Raw genomic sequence first — 6,805 nt, forward strand, 5'->3', positions numbered from 1 at the left:
CAATACAGAATTCCTCCGAAATACTGACAAGCTCAACGAAATCAAGGTTACTCTCAATAACAGATCCCAAGCCTTACAAGGTTTACTCTCAGAAGAAGAAACTACCATGGAAGAAAAATGGGAAGGAATCAAGGAATCACTAACCTCAACGTAACAAGAGGTGCTGGTCTGCAAAAGCATCATCACAAGCAACGGATCTATATCGAAACCGTAGGCAAGATTCACAAAAGCAAGAACAAGAAAACAGCCATTAACAACAGCCGAACAAGAACAGAGTAAGTCAATGCACAAGCTTAATACACAGAAGCAAACAAGCAAGTGAAGAGGAGCATAAGGGCCTGATATGCAGTAGTACGTAGAAAATCTAGAAAGGACAGAGGATAAAGTTTCAAGAGAAGAAAATATTAAACCAACGAATAAACTGACATGGAAATATGGTAAACCAGAATTATCAATCAAGTACAAAGAAGGCAAGACAATCACCGATATTCAAAAACCAGAGAAGAGTGGAACGCTTTAAGGAACTCTTGAGTAGACCAGCTTCACCGGATCCCCAAGACCTAGATGCAGCACACATAAACCTTCCTATCGACGTCACTCCATCAACGATCGAAGGAATGAGGATGACCATCAGACACATTGAGAATGATAAATCAGAAGGACCTGACAACATACCAGCTGAAGCAATGAAGTCAGATACGGAGGTAATTGCAAACATGCTCCACGTCCCGCTCAGGAAGATTTGGGAGTAGAAACAAGTGCCGACAGATTGAAAAAAGACAGCCCATCAGGGTACCAAAGAAAGGAGGCCTCACTATCAAGTCACTCCTAGTAGGTCTTTTGATCAACGTGATAAATATGTTTTAAATAAAGACACATCACGTGCATCTTTAGGACATGAAGATCCGACGTTACTTCGAGTGGGAGGACAGGGTTGTAAAATTTGTAGTGGTATTGGTCATAACCGCACAATCCTCAAAGCTAAACGTGAGATAACTAGGAAGTAAAATATCCAACATTTAACTCAAAGAGAGGGCCAACAAGGGAGAGGGTGGGAATATTTCATCATTCAATCAGATGGCGTGATTTAGCCTTGTAGGCATGATCATTCTTGTGTAATTTATCTCTTCTGTTCATGTTAAATATATTGTTCTACCTCCAGCCTAGGTGTGTTCCTTAGAAGCGCCAAAAATATTTCTGACTCTTACGATACAACGAGTAAGAGTAGACAACGATGTGACTTTCATGTAAGATCTTATAAATTAGGTTTCCATACCATGGCAATACTACAATTTTAGGATTAGGTCTATAATTAAAATAGTTCTAACAACGAACCTAGACCATAATCCTGCGAATCTATGGTCCAAATTCTAGATATCAATGATTTAAATATACACAACAGACATGTTGATCAGACACAATTCCAGGGATCAAATGAGTCTGTTCCAGTTTTGGTTATTGATTCTGATACTAATGACTACATTCTAGATCATACAGAGTCTACATCCAATACACAGTTGGACAGACAAGCGATGAACCTAAGCAGAAGAGATACAATCGACTAAAAAAATTTGGATCCCTTTGTAAGCTGTGACAGTTGTGGTATTTATACGAACGAATAACTCTTTCGTACTTGGTTTCCCGCTGATTACGAATCCCAAATATAATACGTCCATTTATGTTCATCTAATTCTACCTTCCTTAAATAACACTATTTCTAGAATGCATTTATCAGTATTGAAATTAATGATCGAAATTGCAACGGACTCACCTGGCTCCTGGAATTGTATCTGTGTGGTGTTTGAATGAACCAATGATACCTTTGTACTGGTTGAATGCTCGATTTCGAATTCTAAATACAATACATTCGTTTGTGCCTGTGTCTTCTTAATTCAATTGCGTTAATCCTGGAATTCCTAATTCATACGACAATTAGAATACTATATTGGCGTCGTGATGGAACCTGCAATGGAAAAGTTGGATATTCATTCAACTCCTGAAGCTTTTGAGGATTATTTGGAAAGGTTCGAAATTTGGAGCATGACCAAGAAAGATGTTAAAGGTGATAAAATTGTGGCACATTTTCTGACATTCATTGGGAGAGAAGCATACAGCTTATTAAAAACTTTGGCATATCCAGAAAAACCTATCTCACTCCCTTATGCAACTCTTAAAGAGCTATTGTTAAGTCATGTGAAAAGCACCAGTTTTGAATGCCGTGAAAGGGCGAAGTTTCATAAGATGGTTCGTCAAAATGACCAAAAGGCTCGGGAATTCATCCTTGAATTACAGAAACAAGCTGCCAAGTGTAATTTCGGTGATCAACTTCATGTGCAACTGAGAGATCGATTAATTGCAGGAATTAACATACCGAGTTTGGAAAGAGAGCTGTTAAGAATGCCAAACTGTTCCTTCCAAGATGTTAGAACTGCATGTATTAACTACGATGAAGATTTCTAATACTTTGCTTAGTCGTCGTGATGAACTACAATCTCAGGGTCAATCAAACTTGCGTTCATTTAACAGTGATTCCTATTCTCGTGTAAATATGAAAGGTGTTTCAACGAGGAATTACAAAGCAAATCACAAAGGTGAGATGAAGTTTGGTAAATGTTTATCATGTGGAAAGTTTCATGCTCGCAATCCATGTGTATTTCGTAATGCTAAATGTTTTAAATGTAGTAAGGTAGGACACATTCAGTCAGTATGCAAAGCTACTGTCCATTTTGCTTCAGGCTGTACTAAATCTTGTAATTTAAATTTCAATAATTCGGATGTTTCTAGTGATCATTTATCTTTGTCTACTATTTCGAAAGGTAATGCTCATATTCAGAAGCGACTATATACGTCGCTTGGTTCATTTCATGACTTTATTCTGAACACAGGCAGTATAGAGTCCATTATTTCATTCAAGAACTTGAAAGCTTTAGATCCTAACGTTGTTGTACGACCCACTGAAGTGTCAATACTGGGGATTACTGGACACAGACTGCCCATACGAGGATGTTGTGAATTGCTAATCAGAGATGATAATTCTTCATACATACCTTGTGAATTTTTAGTTAGCGAAACAGGACTGTCAATATTGGGTTTAAAGAATTTGAAAAGGCCTAAGGCGGAGTTGTCCTTCTTAGTTTCTAAAGAAAATTCTGATACTTTACTTAAAGATTTGATAGCTATGTGTGCTAAGTGCAGTGGAGGTATGAAAATTAAGCCTATAAAACTTCAAGTACAGGGTGATCCCGTCTTTCTTAAAAGACGAATAATTCCTTATGGTCTTCGAGAAGCAGTACATAAGACATTAAACGATTTGTGTGTGAAAGGCATAATTGAACCAATTCAGTCTTCAGCATGGGGTACTCCTATCGTTACGCCACTGAAGTCGGACGGCAAGACCCCTCGAATTTGTGGTGACTATAGATTAACTCTGAATTCCCGTTTGTTGAAGCAAACGTGCACAACGGTAGAAGCTGAAGATATTCTAAATCGACTTCATGGTTCTAAAGTGTTCTCGAAAGTTGACCTAAAAGATGCTTATCTTCAAATTCCTTTAGATGAATCTTCATCTATTTTGACGACAATTAACACTCCTTTTGGTCTGTTCAAATACAATTTCCTTCCATTTGGTCTAAGTTGTTCTCCAGCCATATTTCAGGAAGTTATGAATAAAGTAGTTAGTGATCTTGAAGGTGTTGAAGTTTATCAAGATGATCTCATTGTTCATGGCTCTAATAAGGTAGTTCATGACCAGAGACTTATTGCTTTATTGCGTCGTTTAATTGAGAAGAATATAACAGTGAATCCAAATAAGTGTTCATTTTGTGTATCTAGTTTTGAATGCCTTGGATACCTAGTTGATGGTAATGGTTTAAGACCAGATATGAAACGACTAGCTCCACTGACTAATGCACCGTCTCCGAAAAATCTTACAGAATTACGTTCACTAGTGGGTGCCCTTCAATACTATTCCCGTTTTATTCCTAATTTTTCTTGTCGTGCAAATTGTTTATTTAATATATTAACATCCAATTCATTCAAATGGAGTGAGGAACAAGAGTCATGCTTACGAAGTCTGCTGAAGTTTCTTCAAAATGATGCTGTTCTTCGAACGTACTCCCCTAATGTACATTCTGTGCTTATTACTGATGCATCACCTGTGGGAATTGGTGCAGTTTTGGAACAGGAAGGTAGACCAGTTATTTGTGTTTCACGCAAACTTACTGTTACTGAACAAGGTTATTCACAGACTCAGCGAGAAGCATTAGCTGTGTTTTGGGCTGTTAAAAGACTTCATAAATATTTATTCGGAAAGAAATTCACTATTGTTACTGATCATGAAGCTTTAAAGTTTATTTATCATCACGAAAAATCCTTAGCACGTTCCTCAGCAGTTATGGTTCAGCGATGGAGTATTGCTTTGAGTGCATATGACTATACGGTTCAGCACAGAAGTGCCAAACAGATTCAACATGTTGATTACATTTCTCGACAGTCATTACAAGATAAACCTATTAATACTTCGGATTGCTTGTTAGTGCTGTAAGATCCATTTTGAATGCCTTGTGTGTTTGTGAAAATCCCTCCATGTATATACTTCCACTTTGTTCCTATTGATCCTCTTAGTTGTACATTGTTAACTTTTGGACTACATTTGAATTGTTAATATTTGTATTTTATTATAGTTTTTGTTTTTACCACACCTTCACTAATTCCCCATGTTTCTTCCCGAACTGCACTTATGTTGTTTTACTTTATACTAAGTCTGGGCGGCAGCCATTTTGGTTTATCCCTGCTTTTGATTGCTTGACCTGTGTTGACTGGAATTGTGCATTTTGGTTGTGAATTGAAGCACTCTTCCAGAATTGAAAACACTCTGTGTTATAGAGCGACCAATTATTACCTTTTGAACGAATCTGTACGTGATCTATCCAGACAGTATAGAATAACATTTGTTTGTGGTGATTGGTAATTTTCGTGCATTCTTTATCAACTTTCTTATTTATTGTAGTTTAGATTTGATCAATTAAACAATTATTGGTTGGATAGCTGTGTGGTTATATTTGTTTAGGTAATAATGTATACTTAAATTTATGATAAATTATAGAACCGCTATCTTACCCAATTACCTTGTTTTGGTTTCAAACGGGCGAGGGCGCGTATCCAACTTATCCAGGCAGCTGTCCAGCAGTCCAAACGTGGTTTGGATCCTACAAGTGCAACCTTTACCAGTGAGACGTTCAGATCTCATTAGAGAAACTCGTAGATATTTTGGATGTATACTCAGTGCTATAAGGAAAGGTTGGAATGTTAATTTGAAACGGAGATTTCCTATCTATTTTTCAAAGCCGGATGAGTTATCTACTACTCCTGATGGTATTCTGAGTTTAAATGATCGTGTTGTCATTCCTCCTTCATTGCGTAAATCTGTTCTTGAAGATCTACATAGTGGTCATTTAGGTGTTGAGAAAATGAAGTCCTTGGCAAGGCTCACATGCTGGTGGCCAGAGATAAATGCAGATATGTCGTACGGCAAACAATTGTGAGAAATGTCATCAGTTGAAAAATCATCCTTCGAAGTGGGTGCCATGGCCAGTATCGTCTGAGGCCTGGCAGAGGATTCATGCTGACTATTGTGGACCATTTCTTGGTAAATACTACGCACTAGTAGTCATTGATTCTTTTTCAAAGTGGCCTGAAGTTTTTTCACAACTTCACCAAATTCTGATTTCACAATACAAGCATTAAGAAAGGTGTTTAGTCGAGAAGGTGTTCCCTTGGTGTTGGTGACTGATAATGGCTCACATTTTGCTGCAGATGCAGTCACTACCTGGTTGAACGGTATAGGGTGCAAACATCTATTTACTGCTCCCAGACATCTGTGTTCTAATGGTCAGGCAGAGAATTTTGTTAGGACATTAAAGACTGCTATTGATTCTAAAGCCCCCTCAACATTTAATGAGCTGGAGAGGGGAGTAGATATCTTCCTATTGCAATATAGAAATGCCAAACATTCGGTGACGAAGGAGACTCCAGCGAAGCTATTGAAAGGAAGAATTCTTCGGTCAAATATGAGATGTCTGGAGTCTGCAGAAGTTACATACTATCGAGGAAATGATCTTTGACCATCTACGGGTATTGTTCTGAAGAATGTCGGAAAATCGATGGTGCGAATTCTAGACATCGATGACTTAAGTACACACAGTCGACATGTAGATCAAATACAATTTCAGGAACCAGGTGAGTCAGTTCCAATTTCGATTGTTAATTCTAATGCTAATGAGCATATTCTAGATAATACAGAATCCTTATCCAATACAATGTCAGAGAGACTCAGGATGAATTTGAGAAGAAGACGCACGATTGATTACAAACACCTAGACTCCAATTTAAGCTGTGGCGGATGTGGTGTTTGAATGAACCAATGATACCTTTGTACTGGTTGAATGCTTGATTTCGAATTCTAAATACAATACATTCGTTGGTGCCTGTGTCTTCTTAATTCAATTGCGTTAATCCTGGAATTCCTAAGTCATACGACAATTAGAATACTATAATCTGGTCAACATGTCGGTTGTGTACACTTAAATAATTGATATCTAGAATTGAAACTATAGACCTTCCTACATTCTTCACCATAAACTCAGTGGCTGTTCCAAGATTATTCCCACGATAATGTATAACTTCCGTAGACTCTAAACACTTCATATTCGAACGAAAAATCCTTCATTTTAATAACTTCTACAGAGTCTCTTTCGCTTCAAAATGTTAAGCATTTCCATATTTCAATAAAAATATGTACACTCCC

This window comes from Schistosoma haematobium, chromosome 6 (assembly GCF_000699445.3).
Source record: "Schistosoma haematobium chromosome 6, whole genome shotgun sequence".
Lineage (NCBI taxonomy): Eukaryota > Metazoa > Platyhelminthes > Trematoda > Strigeidida > Schistosomatidae > Schistosoma > Schistosoma haematobium.